The sequence below is a fragment of the Nicotiana tomentosiformis genome, chromosome 12, assembly GCF_000390325.3.
Source record: "Nicotiana tomentosiformis chromosome 12, ASM39032v3, whole genome shotgun sequence".
Classification (NCBI taxonomy): Eukaryota; Viridiplantae; Streptophyta; class Magnoliopsida; order Solanales; family Solanaceae; genus Nicotiana; species Nicotiana tomentosiformis.
Genome location: NC_090823.1, coordinates 57162180 through 57182108, shown reverse-complemented (window position 1 = coordinate 57182108; position 19929 = coordinate 57162180). Strand labels below are relative to the sequence as shown.

The 19929-nt window shown below is 39.3% G+C and overlaps 1 long non-coding RNA gene across 1 annotated transcript; it reads left to right on the top strand.

The window, feature by feature from the left end:
- The first annotated feature begins 3822 nt into the window (after positions 1 to 3822).
- Positions 3823 to 16377, top strand: LOC138903716 (uncharacterized). Its single transcript, XR_011413075.1, has 3 exons — positions 3823 to 4884; positions 8506 to 8599; positions 16053 to 16377. It is a non-coding gene; the product is annotated as an uncharacterized lncRNA (long non-coding RNA).
- The last annotated feature ends 3552 nt before the right edge of the window (positions 16378 to 19929 follow it).

Below are 19929 nucleotides of genomic sequence, written 5' to 3'. Positions count from 1 at the left end.
AACCTTCCCTGGCACAGTAGCCACCATTCCAAATAAAATCCGTAGACCTAGTCATTGTCCACCATGATCCCCAAATCGCTCTAAACGTTTCTCAAGGCATGTGTCTATCCTACCACAGAATCCATATGCTACTCTGCCACTCACACTTCCATTAAACCATCTACTTTAAGCAACTTCTCGACCTATGCTTTTCATATTTGACCTGCTAGCAATTCAACCACTGCGAGACACCTCCCTCCATATCCTTCCTCATCTTTCGCTACCCAAATGTTGCATCAAATCAAAATCCAGCTTTATAGTACCTGAACTAATAAATTTCTTCCAACTCTAAGCCTCCTCGAAGATCATCTTTCTCGAGCCATCAGCATTCAAAACACTAATTCGATTCTGAAACCGATACACACCGCCATCTCTGACAACTGTTTCTTAGACACTATTTCACCACACCCTGGACTGAAGGTAAATCAAGAAGACCATAACACCACTGAGCCTTAATGCGTTCAACAAGGACGACGACACCACATCACAATCGAGAATTCTACCATGCTTGAAAATATCAAGTCTTATTACTCCATCAACCAAAGTCTGAACATCCACAGTCCGATTGCCTCTTATCTGCTGGAATTAAATGTAGAACCTCTAAACCATGCACTGAGAAGTCCTCCTTTTGAGTCATTCACTGCCTCGACACATAAACAAGCACCCTACAATTACACCAACACTATGAAATAACAATGCATAAACATCATTATAATATGTACATGGCCTTGAAACCATAGGAAATACAGATACTTGGCTGAAACGATAGAACACCCTTCCGCAAGGCGACGATAATAGCTTGTCCGAATACGTAGGGAGAAACATCCTGCACCACGTCTACAGTACCACTACAACTCCTCGATGCCTAATTGATAACAAGTGCTCCACGTCGCATAAGGTTGAGTAGGAAGGAAACGAAAGCATAAGCTCCAATGGAATCAAACCGCACGAAGAGGAATCAAGAAAGGGAGTGCTCCTAACAGCCCCGTAGCCTCTCGAAGATACGTACAGACGTCTCTGTATCGATCCGTAAGACTCTACTAGACTTGCTCATGACTCGTGAGACCCAAGTGAACCTAGAGCTCTGATACCAAGATGTCACGACCCAAAATCCACTATAGGTCATGATGGCACCTAATGCGGCCATCAGGAAAGCCAACGATGCTTAATCAACTTAGTTAATCATTTTATTATTTTTGAAACCATGAATCCTATTAAATAAGTAGAATAAGGTCTGGTACTCGTAGAAAATCCATGATTTTTATTTCCAACTTCCATAAAAAATATAAATTACAAGGTGAATGATTATAATTACGTGAACTACAATAATGAAAATCAAGTAAGAACCTCCAAAACCCGATATCACAAGTGCATGAGCATCTACTAAGGAGTACAATAATAATAATACAACATTTGTTTGGAATACAAGTTAGACAAGAGAATATAAATAACTCTGATGGAGACCCTGTATGCTGCGGATCGTAACATGGAATGCAGCTCACCGTAAAGTCCCCGCAATAGTTGTGCCCTTGCGCCCAAAAGACCACCAGACATATATATATATATACCTGCACAATAAGTGCAGCAAGTGTATCATGAGTACGTATCTAGCCTAACCCCGGAGAGGTATTGACGAGTGGTCGACGCCGAAATTTATTAGAGGTCCAATAAAGCAGTTTGCTAAATCCTAAACAGATATGAAGCACAATAGTAATAGTAGGATGAAACGGTTACCAGCATAATCTTTCAAAATTTGTTTTAATGATATAAATTTCTCATCTCGTATTCTATCTCAACAACTCGGAAAATTATCAAGCGCCATTATCAGAAGAATAAGAAACACCATATAAAATACAAGGCAATCAGTAGAAGGAAAATCTCGTGAATATTCGGACTACTAGTGATATAACGCATGATTTTTTATGAGGTCGTATGGCCCTAGCCCATAAGGAATATGATACTGCTGAGGCGAACGGACCAATCCCCTAATAATGTGTACACTATCGAGGTAGAGCAGCACGAACCATAGATGCATCTATTATACTGCCGAGGCAAACGACCCGCTCCCATAAGAGTGTGGTACAAAATCCTGCCAAGGCATGATCCCATTAGAATAAGAAGCTTTAATGGGTCCTTGACACCACTCACGAATATACGTGTAAGTTATGAAATTTAAGGAAAACTTTGCAATGAGTACGCACAACGCGGGAGAAATTCATAAGGGAAGCGCAAATTATTTCGCGGATTATCAAGTAGCTCGTCACGTCTCTACAATAGCAAGTGTATCACCCTATGCAAGTCTAGTCTCAAGTCGTAACGCGAAATAAAGGAAATTAAATGAGCAAAGATAACTCAAATAGTACAATTATAGCATGGCGTGAACCTAAGTCTACCCGGACAAAATTAGGAATTCTAGCATACGCACGGACACTCGTCACCTCATACGTGCATAGCTCCCACAACATGTATCACATAAGAATATAACACCTACGGGGTGAATTCCCCCTCACAAGATTAGACTGGAGACTTACCTCGCTCCGAAATTCCATAACCGGCTCCAACGCCACTCTAACACCTCAAACCGTTGCTCGTCGCTCCAAAATTAGTCAAACAATGTGCAAACCAATAAAAATATATTCTAATACTCATAATAAATCAATTTATAACAATTTCCAACTCCGCTGGAAAAGTCAATAAAGTCAACCATCGGGCCCACGTGCCCGTATTATAAAAGTATTCGAAGATAAACTATACCCATAACACCACAAACTCAAATATATAATTTATTCCTAATTCCATGTCCAATTTTATGGTAAAAATCCAAAAATACTAATTTCTAGATTTCTTTCAAAATCTCACAATTTCTACTAATTTCTATGTTCAAATTCATGTATAGTTCATATTTTTAACTCACAATATGTAGAAGTCACTTACCCAGTGATGGATGACAAAAAAGCTTCTTCAAAGTTGCTCCAAGCTCGGCTCCCATGGAAGAGCCAAAACCCATTTTTGCAATATTATACACTGCCAAGACGACCTTCATCGTGAACGCGAAAATCACCTCGCGTTCGCGAAGCATATCCAGCTTCAGCTCCAAAACTCCTCTACACGAACGCAAGAAAGGGCACGCGAACGCGAAGCTTTACCAGTCTGCCTATCGTGAACGCGTCTGCCTTTCCGCGAACGCGAAGACCAAGATAGCCACTATGCCAGCTCCATTTTCGCGAACGCGAACATCAAATCGCGAACATGGAGCCTTGCTTCCCAAACCATGGCAAACGCGTGACCACTGTCGAGAACACGAAGCACAAAAATCCAGCGGCCATGAGCCATCTACGCAAACGCGATAACCACTACGTGTTCGCGATGAACAACACTTGAACCAGCAACAGCAGCAGCCAAAACATGGAGAAATGACCCAAAACCATCCTGAAACACACCCGAGGCCCCGGGGACCCTGTCCAATCACACCAACAAGTCCCAAAACATGATGCAAACCTGCTCGAGGCCTCAAATCACACCAAACAACATCAAAACTATGAATCAATGATCGAAAACTTTCTTTAAACTTTCAAACATTCAAACTTTGACGAACGCTTTCGAATCACACTTAAACATTCCGGAATGACACCAAATTTTGCGTGCAAGTCACAAATCACGATACGAACCTATTCCAAAGCTCGGAACCTCAAACTAAACTTAGAAAATTCTAAAACCTTCAAAATACCAAGTTTCCACAATAAGCGCAGAAATACTCCCGAGCAACTTGATACTCAACCCGAACATATACCTAAGTCCGAAATCATCATACGAACCTATTGGAACCTTCAAATCCTGATACTGAGGTCGTTTACTCAAAACTAAAATCTTAGTCAATTCTTCAAACTTAAAGCTTCCGAAATTAGAATTTTCCATCTGAATCAACTCTGAACTTCTCGAAATTCAACCCCGACCACGTGTACAAGTCATAATATATGAAGTGAAGCTACTCAAGGCCACAACCCGCTGAACAACGCATTAGAGCTCAAAACGACCAATCGGGTCGTTACACAAAAATCCTTTTTCGCGAATGCGTGCATCCCTTTGCATGGTCCGAAACCAGACACCAGCACCAACACCAGCAAATCACCCAAACATGGTCTGAAACCACTCAAATCACACCTGAGACCCCGGGGACCACGTCAAACTACACCAACCATTCCCAAAACATGACATGAACTAGCTCGAGGCCTCAAATCACCCTAAATAACACCCAAAATATGAATTGATGATCAAGATCTTTCTTTTAACTTTTTAACATTCAAACTTCGACGAACGCGTCCGAAACATATCTAAACATTCTGGAATGACGCCAAACTTTATGCACAAGTCTTAAACCGCCTAATGGAAGGCTAAAGCTTAAAATGACCGGTCAGATCATTACATGGATTCTATATAACCTGCATCTTGGAGGCCACAATTATTAACTCAATCTATGAAGTTCAGGCTCTCCTCTAGCCTGTGGTTTCTACCCTTTTTTTCCTGAGAGGAATTAATAACATTGAAATCTCCAATGTCTCCCCAAGGTTCTTCGATGTTGTTGGCTATGGTTCTCATATCATCCCAAAGATCTTTGTTAAGTTCTTCAGAACATATTGCATAGACCATAGAGATGAAGAAGGAAGGATCATCATTATGAGTCACTCTAATAAGGACATGTTGTTCCTTGTCTTGAATGATAATCACTCATTGGTCCACATGACACATATTTTATTGGAACTATTGCAGAAACATTGGTGCACTCCTCTTATACTTTTCCGGTTTCCTATTAACAACCATAGGTTCCTGGAGGCAGATTAGAGGGAGGTAAAATTATTTTTTGAGCAATTGCAGTCTTTTTAAGGATTCTTTAGACCTAATTCTCCTAATATCATATGATAATGTACTAATCATTGGAGACATTGGGCGACGGGTATTATTGATAATTCTTGGATTCTTTTGTCAAATTATTGTTGGAAAAGTAAGCTCCACCAATAATTTGATTGTTTCTTAAGGACAATTTTTAGAGTAAGTAATATTCAGACATATTTACATAGATAATTCATCGGGTTCTTCATAATCTGCACTTTTGTTTGACCTTCTAATGATCCCATCATCAAACTTTAAAGAGTTATTATCTTCATTTATGTACTCCATGAACATATCTGGGTCAGGAGGTTTCTCCACCCTGATTTCCATATCTTGAAGTTGATTCTGTTATAATTCCATTTTCTTCTCTCTTTGTTGATATGCATTAGGTGGATCTGGTTCTTGAGTCCTTTCCAAATCACTCTCTTTCCTCATTCTATGGCCCATTACCTCTTTCCCTCTTATTCTTATCCTATCGTCAGAATTTCTATTGATTTGTGCAGTATTAATAGCTGGCCAGTTTGCTGTAGGCTGCTCCCTGTAGCTCATGTCCATCTTATTTCCTTGTTGTATTTCTCCCTTTAGTATGAGTTCTTCAGGTATATAGATTTTATCTTTGAACTTTGTATTCTTTTTGGATATTCTTTTGATATCTCTTCATCTACAACTACCAATGCAACCATTTCTCCTTGTAGTTGAGCTTCAACATTTTTGAAGTTTGGTGATGTCTAGTTTCTGGGGCCTTTGACACTCAACTTATTTTGCTGCCTTTTGATCTATGCCTTCTCTTTATCACCTTGAGCTTTATCACATCTAGTAGGTTTTTGTGTAGATTGGATATGCAAGGCTTGAACATGGATACTCTCATAGTCAATAGGGTATAGGTTAGTTTCCATTTCCTCAATGACAACATTGTTTTGAAGTTGGGTGTATAAATTTGATTCTCCTTGTTACTATATGGTTGTTGATTCTTCTCTTCCCCTTTTGTACTTATTTGGTCATATTTGTTTTCCTTCACATTATTTACCTTTTCTCCTCTACACTTGTTATTCCTTTTCCCTTTTATTCTTTTCACATGTTGCTCTCATTCTTTATCTACATTATGTTTGTTCCCTTCACTGTCTTGTTCCTGGGATATTGTTGCATCTGCCCTTATTTGAGTGCTTTATTAATTGTGTCCATTTTCCAACTGGTGTTGGCATTACTACTGGCTTTGTTATTATTCAGTTGCCTATTGGAACCATTTCCTTTTAGATTCTCTAGACCCTCCTTCCATATATCTCTATTTTTGCTCCTTCCCTTTGGATTTTTGGATGTAGAACTTTGTACTTTTCATATGATTTCCCTTGAATTTTGTAATGAAAGCATTAAGCTAGTATGGTTTCATATTCAAATTTCTGCTCAAACACTTCCATTTCACCTTGTAGATTTCTTATTTCCACAAAAACTTCGAAGAGCAAAGGCTTAGCGAGGTCAACTTCTACTCTCAATTTGGCAGTGGTAGGTCTAGTTTTTAAAAAAGTAGCTTTATCAATAATAATTGGTGTACCTATAGGACTAACAATCGTACATAGAGCATCCCATTCGTAGTAGTCTCATGACATATCATGTAGGTTAATCCAGACAGGGGGCAAGAGTAGTCTCAGCTTCTAGCTTGAATTTAGTGGGCCACTTTATGATTTTCCTGTTGCTTTCCTTATCAAGGTGTATGAAAGATTTAGAATAATTAGTATTAAATTCTCCCTCATATTCAACATCTATGAAAACACGTTTGAGGTTAGTAACCATAATTTTCACATTCAGTAATAATCTTGGCAAAGTCAACTCTAATGTTTTCAATTGAAGGTCGAGTACGAACGAATTTACCAGTAATAGTCCATCGGCAGGAGCTAGCAAGCAAATCATGTTCCTCTTTAGTGAATACAACAACTGGTTTGCCATTTACCATCTCGAATTGTAATGGTGGAAGTCGGATTCAACCTCTGGGGTGAGCGACTGTCGGATGCCCTAGAGCTCCTACATATGAAGCTTGTTGATTTGAAGTAGACCCAACTACAATTGTCGTTCTTTCTTGCTGAATTTTAGTGAGTCCAACTGTAATTTTTCCTTGCTCAGTGGTTGTAATTCGATTCGGGGAACTGGGTTCTGACAAGAGGAGTGTTACATTTCGCGTTTTCGTACATTAAAGTTTCGTCGTAAGTTAATCGACGTAGACTCGGGAATGAGATTATTTTTGAGATTATAAGAATTTATGCTATTTATAACAGGCAATAAGTAAGTGCCGTGAAGGTTAGAGGGTAAACGAATAAATGAAAATGAGTTTCGTTGAAGGTTGTCAATTTAGGATAAAATACGGTCCGAGCTATAATACCCGGTATTTATAGACTAGTGTCATACAAGGTAACACATGACCATGATAGTAAGGTGTATAAAGTATGTTAAAAGTGAGTTGTATTTTAACTAATTTGGGATAATTCTTAATTATATGAATAATTGGGTAATTATTGATTTGAGTGGGAGATTAGCTAATTAATTATGATCTTTGGATAAGCTTAATGAACATCAACGTGGCAGCCAAGGACCTTAGATAAATGTGACTCTTAAGATCATTTAATAAGGTGGCACACTTAGAGGATTATGTGGCTAAATCATCAAAAACAAAATGGGGCTCACAACCAAAAATTTTAAGACATATTCCTACATCTTTAAGGGGGGTGTATGTGCTAAGTTACGGATGAATTCCTAAGTGAATTCATATGAAATTTCATGACGCTACAGCAGCGTGAGATTCAATTCTAAGAGAGCACGGTATAATCTTTCTCAAGAATATCATACGGTTTTTTCCTACTCCGATCCTCCGTTGCGTGTTTTTCGCAAAAGACGTATTAGAGGGATTGTTAAGAGAATCGGCTCAGGTATGTTAAGGCTATCCCTTCTTTTTTTTGGCATGATTCATACGATACAAACAAAATGAGCAAAGGCAACACTTTCATAAATGACTATTCATAGAAGTACTAGGGGTGCCTATGTTCTTGATTCCCCATATGAATTATTATTATATCTTCTATTCATGGGTCTCAAAAAAATACGTAGTTGATAAAATTTATCCGAAGGCATATTGATCTTATGACATATCGAAAAGTCTTATAAACTTACTTCTCATGCATTTCATTCATTTATACATGTATATTGACCCATGACCAGATGGCGTTATATACGCGTATATTATATGTATGTGGGATATAAGAAAAGGTTACGATGTTATATACGCACCACCACCTGATCAGCTGGTATATGTTGATGATTTTGCCCACAGTGGCCGAGATGATATGACGAGATGTCCTCAGAGGCTTGATGATGTGATGTACACCTATACCTATGCATGATAAGACATTTATACGCACGTGCATGACATTATAAATGTTTCAGGATTCACAAAGTTATTTAGACTTACAGGTGAAATTCTTTACTCCATGTTTCATCTATGTCTTTATGCACTGATTTTCATGCCTTACATACTCAGTACATTATTCGTACTGCATCCATTTTACCTGGGTACGCTGTATTTCATGCCCGCAGGTGCAGGTAGACAAGCTGAAGGTCCCCCTTTTTAGGATCCTTGATCAGCGAGAGTTGGTGTGCTCCACTTCATCCGGAGCTGTTATTAGTTTTGGTATGCTACTTTTATATGTAGATATGGGTACAACGGGGCCCAGTCCCATCCTTTATACATTTGTACACTCTATTAGAGGTCTATAGACAGTCATGTATAGTCCGATAGTATGTGGCCTTGTCGGCTTTCAGTTTTGGATATATAGTTGTCCATCGCAGCCTTGTCAGCTTGCCCTACCATATACACACATGTATATATATATATATATATATATATATATATATATATATATATATATATCTTTTGGACATGTTTTCCTCACGTATGTTATTCACGTGCTTCGGCAGTTTAATGGCAGATGTTATTCATTACCTACCCTTAATTTATATTTATATCTTAGATATATGCTTAGGGGTGTTCGACAGGTAGGACTTAGGCACTCGTCATGGCCCATCGGGTTGGGTCGTGACAAAAGTGGTATCAGAGCAGTTCTGTCCTAGGGTTGTCTACAGACCGTGTGTAGTAGAGTCTTGTTTATGAGTGTATTGTGCACCACACTTATAGACATGAGGCTACAGGACATATAGGATGTTATCCTCCCTTCTTATCTTAGATCGTGCTATATAAGAATTCATTTTCCTAATGATGTGTTATGCTTTTAGCGATGCCAGAGAAGGCTACATCCACCCAAAAGGGCAAGTCTGTGGCTGATGAGACTACTAGTCAAGCGCCACGAGTTACCATGGCTCGGGGAGAGACTCATAGTGAGATTCCATCACAAACTTCACATACCCCACCCTCTTCAGAGGAGCTCCGAGGGGCACCAGCTCCTGCACCCACACTTGTATATCCAGCTCCTCAGCCAGGTGCACCGGGTCAGGAGATGAGAGAGGCTATTCAGCTATTAAGTCGATTAGTAGTCACATAGGCTCGGAGTCAGGAAGTAGGTATTGGTTATGCAGATACGGCCATCAGTGCAAGGGTTCGTGATTTCATTAATTTAGACCCTCCGGTATTCACTGGAGCAGATCCAAACAAGGACCCTCAGGTATTTATCGATAGGATACAGAGGACTTTGAGGGTAATGAAGGCCACTGCGACTGAGTTAGTTGAGCTAGTTTCCTATAGACTTCAAGATGTTGCAGTTAATTGGTACGAAACTTGGGAGTTGTCCAGAGGTGAGGATGCCCCTCCAGTGGTATGACAGGAGTTTACAGAGGCTTTTCTTCGTTATTATCTGCCACCAGAGCTTAGAAGGGCTAGGGTTGATAGGTTCTTGACCCTTCGGCAGGGTAATATGAGTCTTCGAGAGTACAACCTTCAGTTTGATTCGTTGGCTAGGTATGCTCTAACTATTGTAGTTAAGATGGAGGATCGGGTTCACCGATTCGTGATGGGGTTGGAGCCACACCTGCTTAACGACTGTATGTCGGTCTCACTTTAGCTAGGCATGGATATTTCTCATATTCAAGCATACGCTCAGGGTGTAAAGGAGCATAAGCAGAAGTAGAGGGCCGATCGTGAGCATGCTAGGGGCCAGAGTAAGAGAGCGAGATCTTCGGGTCCTTCTGGTGAGTTTCGAGGTAGTTAGAGACAACAATACCCGAGGTATCCAGCCCAGCCATCGGCTAGTGCACCACCTCAGTTTGCCGATAGGAGATTTGATCGTTCCACATATTCAGGGCCTAGTCAGAATTCCAAGGCCTCAAGTTCTCAATATATGGGTGAGTCAAGTCAGATGAGGCCGCCCTTGCCACGATGTGCTCATTGTGGTAAGCAGCACGTCGGGCAGTGCCGTATGGGGTTGGGTGTTTGTTATACTTTTGGTTATCCAGGCCATGTTATGAGAGATTGTCCGACGAGAGGTGGTACAAGCATAGTTCAGCCAGGGGATCTGTAGTTGGTTCGTCATCATCAGTACACCCCCTTAGGCAAGGTTCACAAGCACCAATCGGTTGTGGTAGAGGCAGAGGTAGAGCGTCTAGCTCGAGCAGTCCTCAGAACCGCATATATGCATTAGCAGGACGATAGGATCATGAGTCATCACCTAATGTTGTTACAGGTATATTATCAGTCTCCTCATATGATGTATATGCACTGATTGACCCAGGTTCGACCTTATCATATGTTACTCTGTTGGTTGCTAGTAAGTTTGGAATAAAACAAGAGTTGTTTAAACCTTTTGAGGTGTCCACACCTGTTGGGGATCCAGTGATAGCTAGGCAGGTATATAGAGGTTGTATAGTAGTAGTTCATAGTCGATCTATAGTAGCAGACCTAATCGAGTTAGATATGGTAGAATTTAATGTTATAATGGGTATGGAATGGTTGGCTTCTTGTTATGCCAACGATGATTGTAGATCAAAGATGGTCAGATTCCAATTTCCAGGGAAGCCTGTTTTGGAGTGGAAATGTAATACGGCATCGCCGAGAGGCAAATTTATTTCCTATCTCAAGGCAAGGAAGATGATCGGAAAAGGGCTATATTTATCACTTAGTTCGGGTACAGGATGTGAAAGTAGATTCACCAACGATTCAATCTATCCCTGTGGTTAATGAGTTTCCTGATGTTTTTCCCGATGAGCTTTCGGGTCTTCCGCCAGAGAGAGAAAATGAGTTTTCTATTGACCTATTACCATATACTCAGCCAATATCTATTCCTCCCTTTAGAATGGCACCTGCAGAGCTAAAAGAGTTGATGGAACAACTAAGGGACTTTCTTGAAAAAGGCTTTATCAGACTTAGTACATCACCGTAGGGAGCACCTGTGTTATTTGTGAGGAAGAAAGATGGTTCCTTGCGGATGTGTATTGATTATAGACTGTTGAATAAGGTGACGATCAAGAATAAGTAACCACTCCCGAGGATTGATGATTTATTTGATCAGTTGCAAGGTGCCAAGTATTTCTCGAAGATAGACCTGAGGTCAGGGTAACATCAGGTAAGGGTTAAGGAGAAGGATATTCTAAAGACAGCATTTAGGACCAGATACGGGCACTTTGAGTTTCATGTTATGTCATTCGGTTTGACTAATGCCTTGGTAGTATTCATGGACTTGATAAACTGAGTGTTCAGACCCTTTAAAGATCTATTTATGATTGTATTTATCGATGATATATTGGTGTATTCTCGTTCAGAGACTGAGCATGCAGATCATTTGCATACTGTGCTCAAAGTTCTACAAAAAGGGAAGTTGTATGAAAAATTCTCTAAATGTGAATTCTGTAGCTTTCCTTGGACATATTATTTCATGTGAGGGTATCCAGGTTGATACCCAAAAGATTGAGGCGGTGAAGACTTAGCCTAGACCCACAACACCAATGGAGGTTCGTAGCTTCCTCAGTTTGGCTGGTTATTACAGGAGATTTGTAGAGGGATTTTCTTCTATTTCAGCACCATTGACAAAGTTGACTCAGAAGGGAGCTAAGTTCCAATGGACTGATGCTTGCGAGCGGAGTTTTTGAGTATTGAAGGACAGATTAACTTTAGCACCGATTATAATGCTCCCATAGGGGACCGATGGTTATGCTATCTATTATGATGCTTCGGGTGTTGGATTGGGTTGTGTACTGATGCAGCATGGTAAGGTTGTAGCTTATGCTTCTAGACAACTAAGAAAGCACAAGAAGAATTACCCAACCCACGATCTAGAGTTAGCCGCAATGATTCATGCACTAAAGATGTGGAGACACTATTTGTATGGCATTCATGTTGATATCTATACGCATCATAAGAGCCTTCAGTTTATATTCAAGCAAAAGGAATTGAATTTACATCAAAGAAGATGGTTGGAGCTACTGAAAGACTATGACGTTGATATTTTTTACCATCCAGGGAAGGCGAATGTAGTAGCCGATTCCCTCAGCCGTAGGTCTATGGGTAGCATGTCATATTTACAACTAGAGAAGAGTGGGATAACCCATGACATTCATCAACTAGCTAGTCTTGGAGTTCGATTACTGGACTCAGGTAATACTGGAATTACTATTCAGGGCACAGTAACATCCTCTTTAGTAACTGAAGTGAAGCAACGCCAGTACGAGGATCCTGTGTTAGCTCATTATAGAGATACAACCCCTCAGAAGGAGAAGACACCATTTGAGATTTTAGAAGATGGGATCCTCAGATATCGAGGACGATTATGTGTCCCTAATGTTGCGGAGCTGCGTCGGCAGGTTATGGGAGAAACTCACTATTCTTATTATTCTATCCATCCAGGAGCAACAAAAATGTATCATGATATCAGGGAAATATATTGGTGGGATGAAATGAAAAAGGAAATAGCGGAGTTTGTTGCTCAGTGCCCTAACTGTCGGTAGGTTAAAATTGAGCATAAGAACCCCGGTGGATTATTGCAGGCTATAGAGCTTCCGACTTGGAAGTGGGAAGTAATCAATATGGATTTCATCGTAGGTTTATCTCGTACCCAGCATAAGTTCGATTCTATATGGGTGATTGTTGATAGACTTACAAAATAAGCCCATTTTCTGCCCGTTAGGACGACATATTCCGTAGAGGATTATACAAGGCTTTACATTAAGGAGATAGTACGACATCATGGTGTCCCTATATCTATTATCTTGGATAGAGGTGCTTAGTTTACAGCTAATTTCTGGAAGTCCTACCAAAAAGGATTGGGGACTCAGTATGACATTTCATCCCCAAACAGACTGACAGGCTGAGCGTACTATTAAGACACTTAAGGATATGTTACGAGCATGTGTGATAGATTTCAAGGGTAGCTGGGATGATCATCTGCCGCTTATTGAGTTCGCGTATAATAATAGCTATCATTCCAGTATTAAGATGGCTCCATGCAAAGCTCTTTATGGACGGAAGTGTAGGTCACCTATAGGATGGTTCGATGTTAGGGAAACTAAGTTAGTAGGACCAGAGTTTGTACAATAAGCAATTGAGAAGATTAAGCTTATACAGGGAAGGCTATTAACAGCTCAAAGCCGTCAGAAGTCTTCTGCGGATAATCGATGACGAGACTTGGAGTTTCAGGTTGACGATTGGGTATTCCTAAAGGTATCACTGATAAAAGGCATTATGAGTTTTGGTATGAAAGGAAAACTTAGCCCTCGGTACATTGGACCCTATAAGATCATATGTCAGGTAGGCCAGGTAGCATATGAGTTAGACTTGCCTTCTGACTTGGAGTCTGTACATCTAGTCTTTCATGTCTCTATGCTTCATAAATGCATCGAAGATCCTTCTAGAGTCATGTCAGTTGACGATGTTCAGGTCATAGAGCAGCTATCATATCAGGAAACTCCCATTTCTATACTAGATAGACAGGTTCAGAAATTGAGGATTAAGATGTAGCTTCGGTGAAAGTACTTTGGAGAAACAATAATGTGCAAGAAATGACTTGGGAACCCGGGGATTCATGATGCTAAGATGGACTTATGTGTTGATGATTGTAGAGATTCTTCGCGGCGAGCTTACGAGCCGCAATACGGACTTTTTAGGTTGAACAGTGCTTGGGGAGTTAAAGTAAATGTTTGGCAGAGTAGGGCATTTCTGCGGTCCACTATGTGATCGCAGAATCACTCTGTGGGCCGCAGATCGACCGCAAAGTGCAATAGAAAAATGGCCAATTTTGGAGGGTCATTTTGCATTCCAATATGCGACTGCATAATGCTTTCGCGGGCCGCACAATCCATCACAGATTCAGCATGAAGATTTTCGGAGGGAAGTTCTGCGGTGCATTATGCGACAGCAGAACTGGTCTGCGGATCGCAGACCTGACCCGAATAGCCCAGTTCTTGACATCACTTCTATGGCCCATTTTATAGATCGCATATCTGTTCTGCGGTCCACTCTGCGACCGCAGAGCTGTGTTCGGAGGGCCCAGTTTTTGATTTTTATAACCCGACCTTATTTCGATATATAGACGATAAGGACCATTTGTAAAGAGAAAAGCTGATATTTTTAGAGTAAGGAAGTGCTCTAGAGTGAGAGGGGAGTTCCTAAGCTATTTCTCATCAATCCTTGTTCAAAGGTTGGAGAATTCACAAGGAAAACTCACAAGTTCTTCATCCAAGAGGTAAGGTTCCACACCCTAGTTCCAGTTTCGAAATTAGGGTAGAAGATGGCTAACAGGGGGTGTGATTCTTGGGTGTGAGAGCGATCATTTTATGCATGCATGTACTATCAAGGTTGTGGGAAGGTTGTTGGGCTCAAATGGGTAGACTTTGGGTTGTGCGATGAAGGAAACCACCATAGGAAGACCTTGTGATCATAACGCCCACCTAGTGTTTGTTAAAATTCCCAAATGAGCTAAACCCGTGAACTCCTTCCTAATTTGTGTTTAAATTTGTTATATTTCCAAATAGATCGAAGTTGCTAAGATTTTCGAAAATATTGTAGTAATTCAAGGAAACTCAAACAAGATATGTTGGCTAAACTTCTCTATTAGAATTGAATCCCACGATGTTCTTTTAAGTCTCGAGTTATTATTTATAAATTGACTATTCCGAATAAGCTTGGTGTCGAAAGATATATATATATATATATATATATATATATATATATATATATATATATATATATATATATATATATGTTCAAAATGTGTTCTGGATATTTTTATCATATTATGTTATTCTTCGGGAACGTATTCAAAGTATGAGTTATGTATAAAAATGTTGTGACTTCAAGTCAAGCCCAAATGAAAGTTATTATGCCAAATTGTGTAAGAAATCTCTATGTGCCTAAGACTCTTATTTGCTCATATGTGTATTTAAATTCTTAATTTGAAAAGCCTTGTTATTAATGACCCATGATGATATTTGAAAGTGAAAGAAGGAAGTATGAAATATGAAGTACGGCCAACGTGCCAAGAATGATATTGCATTATGGCCATTGGTGCCAATGAAATGAATGATATATAAAAGATTATGAAATGAGTGATAAATTCTTTAAATAATAAATTCTTTGGGAGTATAGTTTAGCCACCGAGGAAGGGTAGGTCGAAATAACCTAACCCCGAAACTACACGTGCCGGTATGGGAGTGATTGAGGGGTAAATCCTCGTGTTAATGTGATGAAGTTGTTTCTTCTTATATGGGATGAGATTGATGTGTTGATATGTTTCCCCTTAAATGGGATGAGATTGCTAACGAGATGTGATGTGATGTCGACCCACACGTCATTATGATAAGATGGCTTAGCCGACGCCATGTCGCGCACATGGTGGTATTGTGAGTGGATGTCTCGGGGTGAGACGGCTTAGCCGATCGGGCTGAGATCGGACTCTGTGCTAAAAACACGGTGGTATATCGGTGCTAATGATCTCCCAACTTAAGAAAACTAAAACTTACTTGAAATTTACCTTTTCCCTAACTTGACACCTTGATACTGTTTGAGTCTCTTGTTGATTTCATATTTCCCTCTCCGTTTACTGTTACTCGTTCTATTGAGAGGATGTTTAGTTTTACATACTAGTACTATTCCATATGTATTAACGTCCATTTTGACGGGGGCGCTGTATCTTTAATTGATGCAGGTGGTTCCATAGCAAGTGGTATTGATCAGTGATAGCAGCACATCCTCTCCCCAGCTGACTTGGTGAGCCCCACTTTATTTCGGGGTGTCCTTTGCACATAGCATTTTGAGGTATAGACGGGGCCTTGTTTCCGGCACTGTCATAGAACTCTTTTGTTTCTGTTAGAGGCTCCGTAGACATAGTATGGGTTGTATCTTATTTTGGGAAAGTTAAAATGAAATGGTTGTAATTGTATCACATGTTCCACTTCAACTACCAATGTATAGTGTACTATTTTGGAGACTTGTTAATGATGTAACTAATGGAAATGAACTGGTTCTATTCACATGACCTCTTACTTTCTAATTAATGAAATTTATCTTCTCTTTATTCATGGGTGAATTGGGTTGTTACACCCCATGTTTTCGTATGTTAGAGTACGTCGTAAGTCAATTGATGTAAGCTCAGAAATGAGATCATCTTTGAGAGTACATAAAGTAAGTTAATCATATTACCTTGGAGATTACAAATCCTTAAGATCATGGATAACAAGTACCAAGAGGGTTGACAGGCTAAGAAGCTAAACAAATTGAAGAAAATAAGCTTTGTCGAATGTCGACAAGTTGGGAATGTTATAACATGTACTTTTATGATGAGACTAGTATGCTTAATAATATAAGGAGGTTATGTTATGATTTATTTTATTCGTATGATATTCGTGTGTTATGTTTTTAAGTCAAGCAAGTTGTGGAACAAAAGTTGACAAAGGTCATCACAAGTTACATTCATAAATGTGCTGAAAATTAGGTCAAATGTAGATGCGACTTTCTCCCAATTTACTTCGCATTATGGGGTGATCTACCTACCAAATTGAATATCTTTGAGTCTAGTTTCTAACACGTTAAACCGTTTGTTGATACAATATTAGAGTAGAGAGATATTTGCGTTTTTGGGAAACTGCGCCAAACAACTCTCTATGGGACCCACAATGGCGATTGAGATATATTGATATATATAAGACGCCTCAAACCCATTTTAACTCATTATGTTTCAGTATCTTCAGACCCTAGACACCTAAAATTCCCTCTCAAGGTTCTCTCATGATCCAAGACCCAAACAAAGGGCAAACAACACAAATCAAGTGTCGGGAATCCCGTCGCGCTAGTAAGTTTCTTGTTCTTCTTGTTGTTGCTGATTTTTGGGTGGTTCCAGCTCGTGTGGGAGGTTGTTTTAAGAGGTTTAAGTTCTGTAAAATACTCTTCCAAGGTTTTAATATTAACCCTAGGTTAATTCAAGTCTTGCAATTGGATTACACCATATTTTAACATCAAAAGTTAGTTCTAGTGAAGAACAACACCTCTTTGAGGTTGTGTTGTCATTGAGGATACTTGTGGGCTGTGTTTGGATTAAATTTCAAGTTTTTGCTACTGGCTACGGTGAGTATAACAGACTACTAATTGTGCTTAATCTTGTTTGTATGTTTATTAAGTTGTTAGCATGATAAACTATAAGATAATACTTGGATTAGCTTAAGTCACTTCCATGGTGTTGTATTGTCATTGAGGGCTATTGTAAGCTAAGTATAACTTGGATTTCGACTTGAAGCTACTGTAGGAGGTATTTGTATTGTGTTCTTGCATATGCTTAAGGTTATATTGATGTTTATTAAGTTAAATGGATGTACTAGACATGAACTAGTGAATAAAGTTGCCAATTGAAGATAGTTGGAGTTGTGGATTGTTTCCTTTGTTATAAATATATGATAAAAGGATGGAATCATTGATGAATGAATTCATTATCATATTAATGATACTATTAAGTTAATGTAAGAAGACTATAAGGGGTGATAATGGGGTTGAAGGGTGCTGAAGGGATTCAATCCGAGTTTGCCGTTCGTCGTGATATGTTGACGACTTGTTAATGAAATATTTTGTACCATATTGTTGATGTTGTTCTTATTGTATTGCTCTGGTTGTTGTTGTTGGTATATGGTATTGGAGGAGGCCCTTGTTACAAGGGAGATGCTGCCCAAATTTACATAAAACGAGCTACTAGCTTAAGTTACAGACTTAGCCTTTATTCAGCACTGATTTTGAATCTCCTTATGCTATGGTAGACTGAGTTGGGTTGTTTGAGAAGTTGTTGGGAACCTATTCAGGACTTAACGAGGTTAAGGTATGTTAAGGCTAAACCTTTCTTTCATTTTGGCATGATCCAGTAATTACATGTGTTTGATAACAAGACATAAAGAGAAGTTCATATTCCTGAATTTGTGTACATTGGCCTAGTCTCTTAAGTTATAGTATTCTCCCTTATCAGGACTTTCTATTCAGTTAAGTATTGTCTTCTTCCAGTCAAGAGAGCAGAGGCTCTCTATATATATACATTATTACAGTATTTTTACCACCATTGAGCTATAATCGATGGGTAGGCCTGTAACACCCCGGAAAATTTCGAAGCACTTAAGTGTAAAGCCTAGTAAAATTTTGCAAAAGAAAATAATGTTTCGTGGTGCCGAATTGGGCTTATGTGTTTGAGGATTGTATAAGCTCGGACTTAAGCTCTTAATCTCGGACTTTTTAGGTTGAACAATGCACTGAGGGATAAAAAAAAATTTTGGCAGAGAAATGCATTTTTGCGGTCCATTATGTTACCGCAGAATCACTCTGCGGACTGCATAATGGCCGCAGAGTGAGGCAGGAGAGGGGCAGTTTTGGATGCCATTCTATGGTCAATTATGTGATTGTAGAATTGTTCTGCGGTTCATTATGCAACCGCAGAACAGGTCTGCGGGCCACCTAGTGACCGCAGACCCAGGCAGATTTTTGCCAGTTTTGGACATCAATTATGCGGCTGATATGCGGTCCGCATATCAATTATGCGATCGCATATACGATCGCAGACCTTGTTCCAGAGCTTTTTTTTGGGTTTTTATAACCCAACCCTACTTCGTTAAATATACGAAGAGGATCATTTTTGAGCAAAAGTTCTGATGTTTTAGAGAGAAGGGAGAGTGTCTTAGAGAGAGAGGAAACCCTAGGCTAATTTTCATCAATCTTTGCTCAAATCTTGGAAGATTAACAAGGAAAACCCACAAGGTCTTCGTCCTAAAGGTATGATTCTATACCCTAACTCTCAATTTTGAATTTTGTCTAGAATTGGGTAATTAGTAAGATAATATTTGGGTATGGGAATTGTCCATCTTGCATGCATGTGTTATCAAGGGGTGTAGGAATATTGTTGAACTAATTATGGTAAGGAATGGGTTGTGGGATGATGAAATCCTCCATAAAAAGGACCTTTAAACCTTAATGAACACCTAGTACTTGATAAAATACTCAAATGAGCTAGAACCATGATCATCTTCCTAATTTTGGTTCAATTTTTTATATTTCTACAATAGATTGAAGTTGCTAAGAATTCCGGAACATTTTAGAGTTTAAGGAAGATCCATTGAGGTATGTTGGCTAAACTCTTCTTTTAGAATTGAATCCCATGATATTCATGTAATTTATGTAAGACCCGAGTGGTTCATGAAAAAATTGGTTATTCCGAGTAAGTTTGTGTTGAAAGATATATGTTCAATAAGTATCCCAAATGCTTTATTCATGTTATGTTACCACTTGAGGATGTGTTCAAGTATGGGCTGTGCATTAATAATGTTTCGACTTCAAGTCAAGTTCAAACGAAGGCTATTATGCCAAATTTTGTAAAGAATCTCTATGTGCCTTAGATCCTTAATTGCTCACATATGTACTACATGCCTTGATTTGAAATGTTATTATTGTTGTTGATGATGTTGATGTTAGAAAGTGAAAAGGTGAGCATGAAATACTAAATACGGCCAACGTGCCACGAATGATTTTATAATTATGGCCATTAGTGCCAATGAAATGAA